Source organism: Nipponia nippon, unplaced genomic scaffold (assembly GCF_047370975.1).
Source record: "Nipponia nippon isolate SJK-2023a ecotype South Korea unplaced genomic scaffold, ASM4737097v1 scaffold_9, whole genome shotgun sequence".
In the NCBI taxonomy this organism is placed as follows: Eukaryota; Metazoa; Chordata; class Aves; order Pelecaniformes; family Threskiornithidae; genus Nipponia; species Nipponia nippon.
Window position 1 is genome coordinate 16,343,117 of NW_028262413.1, and position 14,041 is coordinate 16,357,157.

The 14,041-nt window shown below is 42.1% G+C and overlaps 1 long non-coding RNA gene across 1 annotated transcript; it reads left to right on the forward strand.

Moving 5' to 3' along the window:
* The first annotated feature begins 2,231 nt into the window (after positions 1–2,231).
* Positions 2,232–12,111, forward strand: LOC148050116 (uncharacterized). The gene is made up of 2 exons (XR_015701344.1): positions 2,232–2,606; positions 6,255–12,111. It is a non-coding gene; the product is annotated as an uncharacterized LOC148050116 (long non-coding RNA).
* The last annotated feature ends 1,930 nt before the right edge of the window (positions 12,112–14,041 follow it).

A 14,041-nucleotide genomic window follows, 5' to 3' on the forward strand; every position in this document is an offset into this window, starting at 1 on the left:
TTTATATACAATTTCTGCCACAAGCAATTTACTATTATTTTATTATTCTAGTCTGGCTGGTTCCCATGGAGTTTCTGAAACCAAATCATATCAGAGGAAGATGAATATTAACAATCCTATCTCTCTCAGGAGAGCTAATAAAAGAATGGAGATCTCATGCCTTGGTTCAACACAGAGCACTATGAAATGGCCATGGAAGTGTTGACATTAGTTCTCATGATTGCTAGTTCAGTTATTTACTGCTCAGCTGGAGCACAAGCCTTTTCTACACCTGTGCCAAGACCCAGCAAGATTACAGTGGAAATCATGAATTTATAAGCTAAATAATGAAGTGTGTGGTAGAAGCAGAACTGTCATCAGGGTTTAGTAGCAAACCAAAGAGCCAAGAGGACTGCATTTGATTCCTTCCTTTGTTACATTCTGCTTTGCATGTACGTGCAATCTGCCTCAGAGTATTATATACCAATTAATAATGAACAAACAGAGAAATTGGAGCAGCATCTTTAGGCAAATGGCAAATTGCCCAACATTTTTTTAAATATTAAAATCATCTATGGGTTAAGAGTTAGCTCTGAGTACCCAGTATGAGACATTCAAGCTGGGTTGATAGCTGTGACTGGGAGTGAGTCCACCAATGCTGTATTACTTTCCCAATGGGAGAATTTGGCTTTCAAATTTCTCAGGCAAAAGGAGGAAAAATAAATTATACTGTAGAAACTGAGACATTTTTAAACCTTCCTTTCTGGACCAATTCTCTTTAGTAGAGGTATCAACTACAGCGAAAATTTAGGGTCCTCTCAATATATTTGCAAGATGCACAAAAAATAATTACCCACATATGAATTAGCTTATCCCTGCAAAGGGAGTGGTAAGACCCTTATTTAGCTGCTTGTGTGACAAGTTGATGATACGAAATTCTGAGAACCCCCTCTCCCTGGCTACCTCCATTCCAGAGCTGAATTATTTAAATAGGGAGGTAATGCTACTGTTCCAGCCTCTGCACATTGGTGCCTGAGGTGGACATCAAGCTCCATTCAAGATTTTGATAGTCTTTGGGCTGAGACTTTGTCGTTACTATGGCCTGATATCTCAGGCCTCTATTCACAAGAACAGCCACTCAGGACACTTTGGTTAAAAGGGATTTCTGTTGGAAAAAGGCCAGTTTGTCTGAAATGTTTTGAGGAGGGAGAGGGGGAAAATGTGGAAATTATTAATTTGTGCCTTTTCCACAAAACAAACACTTCACTTAAGAACTTTTCATTGAAAAATTAAGGATGTGACAATGGTGGCTTTGCAATGCCTGCTTCCAGTCTCTCTCCTGAGCATGAGAAATATCACATCAGTTAAAATAGGCAACAACGACTATTTATTATTTCCTGGTGGCTGCTTGGCTTGGAGCTGGCTATGGAGCTGGAAGATTCCCCTTTGCCTTGCTTAGCTTTTTCCTGGTCCTGGTTTGAGCCATGCCTTATTCTCCTGCATGAGTCCTCATCTAACTTTGTCACTCAGTCAAAAATTGTCAGGGCAGGTCCCCAACAGCTGGTTGCCTAATGTGCTGACTAAATTCTGGAACCAGGATCAGTGACCACAGGGTGATCATATGGATAAACTGTGTAAAGGACTGTGCCAGTTTTGGATAAACAAATCTCTCTCCAGGCAATACCCTCAGGTTCAAACCGAACACAGCATGCACATGTGATTCACACAGCCACCTCATACACAGACCAGCATTTAATATGCTTTCATTTTCATCTGTCTTCATCACAAGTGTGAAACAAGGGTACACACAGTGCTATTTTCAGCTTGTAGTTGCTGGTTTCCTCCTCCTTTACCAGCATTATCAATAGGCTTGAATTAAAGTGACATTGTGGGTTCAACTGTTTAACGTGGTAAAATGAGGTGACATTGCAAGCTTGCAATATGGACACATTTTCACTTGGAAATAGCACTTTTGGCCTTTCCACCTGTTTTTTTCTGTGATAGAAGCTACTTCACGAAAGTGGAAGCAAAAGCATTTCCAACACCATTGTAGATATTTCACTCACTTCTACCTTGCCACCTGTTTTACAGAGGTCTGCTTAGATCTCTTAGCAGCCTTCCCAGGTGTTCCTTCTCTGGTCCCCTGACACAGTAGGTCAGTCAAAGAAGGAAAACCTGTGCCAGTGACAGGAAGGCACTAAATAAAAGCAGGCACATGAGATACCTGTGAGTCTCTGAGAGGAGTAGCCCCTGTTAGGAGAGAGTGCAGCTTTCAGGAGCAAACATCTAATATTCATGCCCCTTCAGGGTAATATTGTGGGTGCTGGAAATCAAAGCCAGCAACACCTCACTGCCGCTGGCTGTCACTTCATGTCAAAAGAGTGACAGATAATTTTCTTGCGCTTAAGAGCTATTGAAGGACCAGACGATGCTGGAAATGTTTTGCCTATTGAGCCACCCCTTCATTGCGTTTTGCTTCTTGTGACCCTCCAGTGGCACCGCACCTTTCTGCTCTCAGGAGGGGATTGTCTCTGTGAGGAGAGAGGATCTGGGCAGCACATGCACAGGACTGGATTTGTCTTTGTCCTCCCATCCTGAGGGGCTTCAAATTCATTTATGGTGGGAAGGTAAGACCCATATATATATATGTATAATGTCCCTGTGGTTATGTGAGAAGGGTTCCTGTATACTAAATCAGTGCTTAAACACATCCTTGTCTCCTGCCTGTGACAGACACAGGGAAACTAATTTCATTGTCGGATTTTGTCTCATAGATCTAGAGGAATGATTTTAAAGAAGAAACAGGAAAGTAGTGAACCTGGCATAAAAGGAGGAGGACCTTTTCTGTGTTGATTGCTCCTAATGTAATTTTTTTCCCCATGCTTGTTAAATACAATTATCTCTCTGGGAGTTTCTGTCTTCTAAATGAAAAAGGAGGTTTAATTAGCCTTTTCACTCGCTTGCAGCCTCTGCTGTAGTTTGGTAATATTCATAGGTCTTTGCAGAAGGGTATTGAGCTGAAGTTAAACTTTGTGCTCCAAACCAGTGCCCGCAGAGACATGTTCTCTTCACCTTCTGCTCCATCAGGTTCACTTACAATCTCCTGGGAAGAAACAAGAAAATCAGAAAATCCCTATGGGGCAGAGAGCTATTTGATCAGTGTTGAGTGCTGGCAGCTGCCAGAGGCATGCTGAGGAATGTGCCCAGGTGGCATGTACCATGAAATAGCTGCTGCCAGAAGAATTTGCACTCCTCCTTTCACCTGGTAGAAAATAGCCAATATGCAGGATGTGAGAAGTGATGTGCTTCATACCAGAGAGGCTGCTTGGACTCCCTGCTTGTCCCAGCTGGTCCATACTGAATGTACAAAACTATGCCTAGATGAGCAAAGGATCAACAATTGTTCTTGACTTGTATTGATGTCTTAAAAGTAGACGTGATGTTTTCCTGTAGCTGGCAAGGAAGAGGTGGAAAGCCTGCAGGCAGCATGGTGTTAGTCAGGATGAGCATGTGCTGTGAAATCCAGGTCAATCTCAAGAACAGGTTGTCTAGTTTTGATACTCTAGACCAAGCACACACTGGGAACAGGTGGTAAAAAGAGAGGCAGAAATTAGGCACAGACTTACTGTAAATTTGTTTTCTTGGTCTAATCTTAAGTTCAAGAGGCTCAGATCCTGTGCTCCTAATGGAGCCATCCATTCCATTTCTTTAAAACTCCCTTCTTATTCCCCAGCCTTCACTTCCCCTGAGTTGTAGCGACATGAGGAGAACTGCTTTGCTTTGCCCATCAAGAGGGAACACAACTCCTTCAGCCCCCTCCCAGCCTCTGCCATCTCTAAAACTTACTTCTTTATCATCAGACTTCAGCTGGGGCTGTCAGCAAAGGAAAAGTCAAAGAATTAGATATGAGAAATGCTTCCACCAGGCTGACTTGAACAATGAGAGAACCATCCCTTAGTCCTCAGGCGTAGTGCGCTGTATCTCTGCCCATTGCACCACCAGCCAGGCATTGCTGACAACTTATTACTGAACATATTAAGATATCTTTGTGTTAAAAAGCCTTTGGTGGATTTTTCTTTCATGCATGTGCCTAATCAATTTTTGAATCTGTTTAAACTTTTCATCTTACTATAGCTTCACCATGCATCGTGTGAAAGTGCTGCTTGAAAGCTCTAATCTAATATTTTCTAGCTTCATTTGCTATCTTCTAGTATCGGAGGACAGCTGGACATGTTGTCTAAAGAACAATTAAACAAACCAGGTGTCCTCACCCTGGAAAAGAGTTGCTGGGATAACCAAAGTCTCTTCATAGATTTTGCTGTCCCATTTACTCTTTTCTTCACCTTTTCTAGTTTTATAGTCTTTTTTTCTGACATGGGGTAGGACCATGGTATTGAAGGTATTACCACAGCATTGCTTTTTCTGTTGGAATAACGATGTCTGTGTCATTGTTTCTTCCTCTTCTAAACTTTCCTAGCAGCTGACATGCTTTTTGACCATTATCAAATACGTCTGTTCCATAGCAGAATAGCAAGCATTGAACACAGCTCTGTATTTTCAAGAGCTATCAAAGGATCAATTTTAACATGATGAACAGTTGAACCTGCAACAAGCACAATGCAGACCTGTATAGAAGTGGGAAGAATTTGACTTCCAGTGTGTTCCTCAGTCCCAGTCTGACTTTGATAAACACCAGATCATGGCTTGCATCTGGATTTCATACATTCAAGGGTCAGAAGAATTCTTCATTGCTAAGGATCAAGCTGGGAATGCTCAGTGTGGCTGGCTGATGATAACTGCCTGTCCCTCATCCCCACTCCCCATTCAGAAAGTGTCCCTGGCAAACACTCTGATTGCTCGTCCTGTACATAGGCACAGTTCTTTCATACTTCATCAGCGGTATCTTGCATTTCGACTTTCTTTGAAGGAAAAAAGGCTCACAGATGACTTCTAAAGAGAAGAAAGTTAACTTTCCCTGAACACTCACTAATGAAGGACAGAGCTTTCACAGCCAAGACCAGTAGCTGATTGTGCCCTTTGCAGTGACCTCTGTTTTCATAATCTAATGGCTTTGCATTGATATATGAACGTGTTTACATCTTGAGGTAATTGCTGAAAGCGGTAGAGGGCAACAGTAAATGTAGTCAAGCATTAGGCAGGGTCATTATAAAGAAACCAGGAAGGTTCTAATGAAATTCACTGCAATATGAAAGCTACAAGAGACTACTTCATGTTCTGCTTTGTTCTGCAAAACAAAATCCAATACAAATTAAAGATGCAGAAAGAGGTAGGGTTGTTCACACACAGCTGCAGTTTTGTAATCCAGCCATGTATTGTAGGTTCCTATAAGACTAGGGGATTTTTCCATCTAGGATTTCAGTTCAGTTCCTAGTTACGACAGAAGAAAGGTGGAAAAGTAAAAGACTTTATCCTGTGTATAGCTTTGGGGCACACTGGGGGGTGTGGTGACAGGCTAGTCTATACATGTGATGGCAGATCCAAACCTCGCTATTTCCTTTAATGTCCAGTCTGAAGGTAGGGACTTGGAGGTGTTATTTATGAGTGATAACTGCAAAGCTCTGTGATCAGATTAGGGACAGGCAAACCTCCCGAAGTGTGGCAGACCTTTTTAAAAAACTCCCATAGAGTGGATGTTTTTGCAAGTGTCTTGAACCTATAAAGATTATCTCTTTTCTGCATCAATATGGAGCTGTTCCCCAAAAGGAATTCCTTGCAACAAAGTTATTTTTAAATGAACACACACTAACCCAGTCTAAAATTGTGTTTGGGGGGGGGGGGTGTGCGAGGTGAATGTGAATCAATAGTGTTATGATGTTGTAGAAAAGGTGAACAAATACTGGGATGTTTAAACAGAAGTCAATTCTGCAAAGTAATTGTGAAGTAATACTTCCACTCTTAGAGCTGATAAGGTTTCTGCTGGAAGCCCATACTCAGTCTGGGTACCACATTTCAGATGTGGCCTAACTAGAGAAGAGTGAGAACACAAATACAGGTCTTGCAAGAATGGCCTAGAAGTAGATTGGTGGAGTTGAGGTTGTTCAAGAAAAGAAGTGTAGGACTGAAAGGATGTAGCAAGGAAAGAATAAGCAAACAATCTAATCTTCTTGTCACAGTTGCTAGGAAAGGAAGTGGTGAGTTCACTCTACTTGAAAGGGAGAAGGAGTGAACAGATGAGATTATTTTAACTGGTAACCTGCTGGGGGAATTATACTGACTTAAGTCAAGTATCTTATCCTCTGAATTGTATTTTACAGGCAATAAATACTCAGTGGTTTTCCACTGAAGCAAACTCAAGACCCTGCTTCAACCTGTGTATGGGTTATCCACTTCTCCCCTTCCACATGATCTACCTGTCTGTTTAATATACCAAGAGCTGCCTGCATCCTACTTCCAGAGGCCCAGCATAGTGTATCTCAATGCTATTTAGTAACCTTGAGATCCAGCAGCAAAACCTACAAAAGGCTATGTGAAGTAATCACACAGAAGACACCGACAGCTTCCTTGACTCCCTGAGGAGGCAGGACCAGCAGGATGGAAAACTGACACTGACATGTCTGGTACTGAAACACATCCTGCCAGCTCACGTCATGATGCTAGTAAGAGGAGTCAGCAGCAAGAAGTTAGAGAAAGTGCAGATGGAGTAAAGGATGGAAGAAGAGCTGTGGGAAGCTGGGAAGTAGGAGGTGAAATTTTACCCAACCTGGCAATCAAATAACATCCACAGTGCCCCCTTCCTCCTGTAGATCTGTTCAGAGGTCTGGCTTTCCTCCATACCACCCTGATGCCTAATTAAGGAAACTGCTGCTTGAGGACTGGCATAATAAGATGACTGTGCTAAAGACATCTGCAGAATGATAACTTGTTGGGGGAGAGCTTGAGACTTGCCAAGGTGATCTATGATGCATCAAGGATACTCTTGCCTATTGTCTGTAGCCTTTGCTGTAGTGGGAAACATCTGTCTTTCAGAGAAATGGATCTCAAATCAATAGCCTTGTAACCTTAGGGTGATGATCTTAGATGTGAGGATGAATATGGAAAAATTATTGGCATAGGAGGTTTCTCTTATTGCACAGAGCCATCTTAGTAACCAATGTGGAAATGTCCACATAAAAATCCTGGCTCTTTTGACTTCTAACCCCACTATGAAGGTCTTGCCCTTACTTGGACTTCCATATTCATAAGCATACAGTTATGCCTAGGAATTCAATATGCTGGTGATGACCTGCAATTCCGGTGCAGTCCTCATTGTTGTGGTTTTTTTTTTTCAAAGCACAGGTGGTTTGTATGTATGCTGTGTTACATGGGTTTTGATCACAAATTAATAACAGCTAGCAAGATGAACAGTAACTATACCATACAGCTAAAAATCCTGCAGCACTTTACAGACATTAATGAAGTCTCAACATACCCTTAACAGATGAAGGTTTGTTGGAAAGAAGCTAACTCCAAAGTCTCTCAAGATGATTATTTATTTGGGGATATAGGTTGGGATCCCTATGGGATCTGTCCTATGGGACACTTAATATTTGGGGTATCTCCACTTCAACATGCCCAGCTTAGAACAGCTAGTTGTCTCAAAGACTAGGTGCAAAACCATTGTCGATTGATCACAGTTTTGATCTATGTGACTTACCCGAGGAGACTCAGATTCTGAATGCTGAAAGGTTTAGAGGAATTAGAGGGCATTGACTAGCATTAGAATGAGCAGGTTTAAATGATGAAAAGTATTTTTCCACCACTTGAGTTTGCAGTGTACGAACGCTTTGTGGCAAGGCAAAACTTTCCTGTCTTCACTTCCCTGAACTGAGTGTCACATGAAGCCTGGGCTAAACTTTTCAGGGAGCAAACTGGTCCCAAAACACAAAGCCTGTTTCATATATATATGAAATCAGTATCCTTCAGAAGGATGGTGGTCCTTCAACTAAGAATGAATATGTTTGTCGAAGGCTTTCAATGCCAGAGGCAGTGAGACTGGCATGTAGCCAAGGAGGGTCTCCCAGAGCTGGTGTCCTTGCATTGCAAGACATTTCTTGTATTGCCTAGGTGTGTTCTCATCTTGCTGGCGTTGCAGTCCCTGGTGTCTGTGAAGCAGAATATCATTCACCATTCCATGTCTCTCTCACTTCGATTTTGATGATCATGGGGAAGAGGGGGATAGCTCATCTAGCACAAGGCTATTTCTTGCTCAGGACAGGTAAATGAAAGATCACAGTTAACTTGTGAAAATGCATGCTTGAGTTGTTGGACATATGAAGACCCATTCTGTGTCCTTTAGTTGCAATGGATCTTGAACTGAAAGAGATCAGTTCCTCCAAGCAATTAGTACAATAACTCACACTAATAATCTCTCTGATTGAGCTTTTGAAGTCTACTGATTACTGTTTCTGTCTGACCACTGGCTGGACCTCTGTGCTTTTGCTTCTGGCTGTATAAAATAGAAATAATAGTGCCTCAGTCACTAGAAGCAGTGGAGTTGCAAGGCTTGGTGTTGGAAGCTCATGCATGTGGAGAAGCGCTGAAGTTGTTAAGCGTTTTCACTTACAGTCCTAACAGAGCATGAGATTTTGCTCTTAGAGCTCAGAATCAGCCATCAATGGATGACTTTTTTTTGCATTGCAGTGGCCAGAACCATGTCTAACATTTCCACACCTAAAACATGTCCAGATCAGCACTGATCTGAGACATGGTCCATAGTCTTGTCCTGAGACCAAGAGGAGGAGGAGTGGATGATCTTAGCATTTATTCTCCCAGATGGAGCCTGGCTTGTGTCTGTTTCATTCAATAAAATGTAATTTAGGTGGGGAAAAGAAAGGGTGAAAAAAGTCTCAAAGTGCAGATCAAAAAATGAGACTGTGAAGATTATTTCCTGCAAAGCAATCAGATAACATGCATTTTACCCACATGGTTATGAATATTAACCATTGCTTTTGTCAGATGTGAGTTACCCCACCTCTCTTCCACATTTCCCATATGATCAGAGGAACCACAATGACTCGTAAACCAGAGATGTGGCACTGATTAATTTCCCCTCTCATCATACATACTGTATGAATTTTTGAAATGTGCTGTAAGATATATTGCAAGGATTGAAGATGATTGGTTGAAGCTTGGAAGGAACCCTTGCCCTTTGTCATGATGTTTATGGGTGATGAAAAGGAACAATTAATTGTTCATCCATTAATGCTGCTGCGCAATGAAAGAGCGTGACGTCAAACTAATGTTGTTCTCATTATGCTTTTTCTAAATCACTCTATAATAAGAAGATTGCCTGCAATGTATATTATGGAGCTCATATGAGCACTTTCAGTGTTTGGTTTCTATAACAGAAAAACTCTCTTCCTGACTTTTTTTAAACTTTGATGCTCATTGTAAACAGAAGAAAAACAGAGCTATTCCTTGTTGAGGTCTGGGAGGCTGATAAAACTGGGATCAGATCTGAAAAAACAGAAGCGTGACAGATTTTTCTCATGCCTACTGCATACACAAAGAATAGGAACAGCAGTCTTGCCATTTGTTTAGCAGACCTGGTGCTGGTGGAAGGTCTTGAGGCTGACAGCTGTAGCCAGTGTGTGGATGGTCAATGCAAAGAGTCAGGACAGTTGCCTTCAGCCTCTCTCGAGCCTGAGGAGCCACCTCCAGTCAGCTCTCCGTGTCTGTTGTTTGAGTGAAGAGGTGTGTTTGGAGCTGTAATTTTTCATGACATGCATGCATTTCCCGTAGGCTGCTAAACAGTCATTAGGTAGCAATGGCATTACTTGCTGCTGATCTGGGTTAGATTTCAGCCTACAGGTGAAAGGCACTATACATCATTATCAGACCCTTGAGCCATCTAGTCGTCTATAAGCATATATTTCTGCTCTATAGTCAAGCTTAGGTGCAGCAATAAAATCTATTTGCTAGGCAACGTGTATCTCCCTTACCCACAGGTGTATATAGTTACATACAGTTGGTTGGCTTCAGGAAGACTGGGTTGTAGCACTCCCTTATAGAGATTAATTGTTTCTGGAAACCAGATGTGAATCTCCACTAGGCAGAAAAACAAAATGCAATGGAGCTGTTCCAAACTTTCTTGTTCCTGTTGACATGGAAGGCTGTGAGACTGTGCATTGTAATGTTAATTTCATCAATTTGTTGTTAGAAACATTAACAAGAAGATTTTGAAAAGATAAATGAACTTAGACTGATTTCCTGCTGGACAAGGAATAACGATGACATACCTTCAGTAGTCACGCACAGGATCATGAGTTTCACAATCAGTTACAAGATCAATACAGCAGACCAGGTAACCAAGTATAGATTATGTTTATGGCTATACCAGAAATAACCAACAAAATGAATAACATTAATGTAATAATCAAAGATGATTGCACGCTCTAGTCTTAGTTCTGGCCTGGCCAGGAGCACAGGGCTTTTGAATTCCAGATCAAGGCACGGTAGTAGAAAATAATCTAAATGTATGAAATGCTTGTGGTATTGGTTTCCATTTTGCAGCCTGATTTGCCCTGTGCATCTCCAAGCAGTCTGTACCGGAACAGTTTTGAAGTGGGTTTTGAACCTGGAATTACAAACAGGTGAAGCACATTGTGTGTGTGGTTAGTTTTTCCTCATCAGCATTAAGAGGTGCAGAGGTCAATGGGCTCTGGGTTCCTGATGTGAACTCTGAGGGATAAGAAGGTCTACACCAAAGAGGAGGTACTTTCCCACCAGGCAGGGATGCGCTTTTATCACAGAAATGCCTTCCACCACCATCCCACCCCTCATGAAGAGCTACAGCCTGTGTGCATCCCAGGGATGCTGCCTTTCATATTAGACAATAGAGTGAACAGTAACATCTCTGAATGTTCAGGGAGAGTAGATTTGTCAAGACACGTAAATATACAGAGGTACTTTGATTGGAAGTATTTCAGTTGACTGGGGATGAGGCAAACAAGAGATGCAAACTGACAGCAAAGCTCATTGCTGACATTTGCTGAACAGCACACGGTGACCTGGTTTTAGTACCTCCAGTCCCCAACACCTCTTAACAGTTGAGTTAATCCTCCCCCTGCAGAAGGGGGGGAGTTTATGCACCGTAACAGCATTTACAGCAACAGGTTTCAACAGCAATGAATCTCTTCCCATGTAACTCCTAAGAAATCTGGAACAAGACAGGGGGATAAATCCTATAAGTAGTGAGAGGGATTAATATATCAGTAAATCAGGTAAATGTTTGGAGGAAGAGACATAGTTCTTCTGCTGTCACTTGTCTTTCTAGTGTATTTGCTAGCTTGGACGTGGTTACAGTATCATTAAAACCAATCAGAAACAGGCCCAAATCCAAGCAGGATTTGGATCTAATTAGAGACTAGATGTCATGATATGTATCAGGACATATATGTTGTGATACAGGACTCCACTCTATGTATGTCTACATTTATGAGTATGGGAAGCAAGTATATTTAAGTGTTTCTCCCTGTTTATTTATATTTAAAAATCCATATACCTGCTGTCTGCAGGAGCAGCTGCTACTCCCAGGAATGGAGCTATTGTGGCCTTTTACAAGGGATGTGTGCAAACATGAACGACGGAGATTTTAATTGCTTTCTTTCCAGCTCTTTGTGTTACTTGAAATGGAGGTGTTCAATCTGAAATGACGTGCCAGCTCTTTGGGAGAAAACACAGTGATCATCGGGCCAAACCAGATGCCCATATCAGCATGGAAGTATCTAGAATCCATACCTGAAGGAGGCAAAACCCCTGTCACTTCGAGCTTTGTGTGGAGAGCTATTTAATAGAGATCCTTTACGGGTCCTGGGTCTCTAGCCCTAATTGCCAACAGACCTTCACATAACTATATAAGCACCATCAAGTAACCTTTACACCATCAAGGAAACCTTTAAAAGAGAATTGGTGTCAGTTGGAAATACCACTCCAGAGTCAGACTCTTGTGGATAATAAGAAAATGTTGTATCTATTGCTGTGTTCTCCTTGTTTCTGTAGCCTGTAATTTTCACTTTATATTGAACTCCTCCCTAGAGCTGTAAAATTTCACTTGACTTTAAATGTTGCCTTTCCCTCAGGAGACTATGGATGAAGCAAAGTCTGTAATAAAAATCAAGATTTATTAGCCTTTCTCAGCTGTCCCCAAGACTTGAGAGGGAAGATTATTGGAGTTAGTTACCACATCAGATAGTCAATGTGCTTGCAAGAGTCATAAAACTTATGTCAGATGTGGTTGGGTAGGGGGCCTGGTGGCAAACATTTACTCCTAGTGCTGCAGTAAAATCCAAAGGTACTACTTTCCTTCACAGTGTTTTGATTCTAAGTGTGTGAGGCAAAAATATAGAATTAAAGCATATACTAGGAAAAAAAAAAAAAAGGAAAAAAGAAGGAATATTGATGACAGAGCTTCTCATGTAGCAAAACACTGAACAGGAGCATTTAGCCTGGGACAGTGGAGGTTCCTGTCCCAGCACAGGGGCTGCAGAGCCAGGCTGTAAGGCAGGGCCCCAGCTGTGCTGGCTGCTCTTAGCTGGTGCTGGAGGAAACCGGACCCTCTTGCACATGAGCTACATGAAGAAGTTTTTTGAGAGTTTTTTTCTATCTGCGGAAGTCAAGGCAGAAGTTATGACAGATGTGTGTGATGTGAGCATGATCCTTATGTCTTCCCCATGCTGTAAATTAAGCTCTGTTGGGCCAAAATCAAAGCATTGTAAACAAGTACCACTTCCTTCCACCTGGGTGGATCTGCAGCTGCTTTCCACGGGTCGGCATTTGATCAGACAATAAGACCTAGCACTCAGCACCACCATTTTCTTGGGTGTCTGTGCAGGATTGCACTTATCCTAACCTTTCAAACACCATTGAGAAGGAGAGGAGAGTCCGTTAATCATTAAAGGACAGGCTGAGCCATAGCTGTATTTAAAACAGCTCCAAGTGGGAGTCAGACCACATGTGGTCCAAAAAGGAAATTCCTGCAATGCATGGTTTGCTGAAGGGTGTTTGTTAGCTTTAGCTAACACCAGCCATAAGAACTTTTAGACTTAGGGGAATAGAGAAAAAAGGCTTTTGATATTAGTGCAAAGCATCTCAGCGAACTCAGAGCTACTGGACAGTAATATCTGCACCAGTGGAAAAAATCCTTTGCATGAAGACTTGGCAACTATGGATGCTTTGGACCACCCAAACTGGTGGCAGGGACATACAAGATCAGGCAAATGTAGATACCTTATGATACTTTAAAACATCATAGTAAAGATAGAGCAGAATGCTCTGCCTGCTTTCTATGCTTCTCCAGAGATACCATGCAGCCATAAACTCAGCTTAACTAGGCAATTCAATGGATTTTGTCATTATGCTTTACAGTAGAAGAACAGCATACAGCAACAGGAATATCACTGAGTTTGAAACTCAGTCAGGAAAGGCCGGAACCCTTTCTCCTAAATCCAGCCATTTCTTACAAACATGTTGCTGTAGCATTACCTCTGCAAACTGATGAGTTTATGCAGATGTATGACTATACACCTGTATTCCAGACACTTTGTAATGTGTAATCAATCATGCATGTAATGCTACTGGGGGACCTCTGCCAGGGTAAAATGGTCCCTTGGTAGAATACAGCAGAACTGTATTCTGGAACAGCCACAGTATTCTTGACTTCCCTGAAGTTTCAGGATGTTGCTTACAGTGCAGCACAGGTCACAGACATTTTTTGTAATTCCCCGTGTCACTGCAGGATGGCAGGTACAGATACATCCCGGGGTGTTGTCATTAATGAAGCTGAAGACTCTGGGGACAGTGCAGCAAATTTTTATACAGTTGTATTGGTGAGGTTGGTGGGGGTGGAGTTGATGTTCCTGCTGGGTGCATCCCCTCTAAATCAAGAACTGCACCTCTCTCTCATCACTCAGGAACTAAAGCAAGAACTGAAAAAAACACAGCTGCTCTAGCATTGACCAAGAACACCAGCATCCATCCAGCAGCCTCATCAGCTGTCTTCATTCTTTCTCAGGGAGGTTCTGTCTCATCCATGGCCTTGGGACTCCTGCTCTCTCCTCCAGTG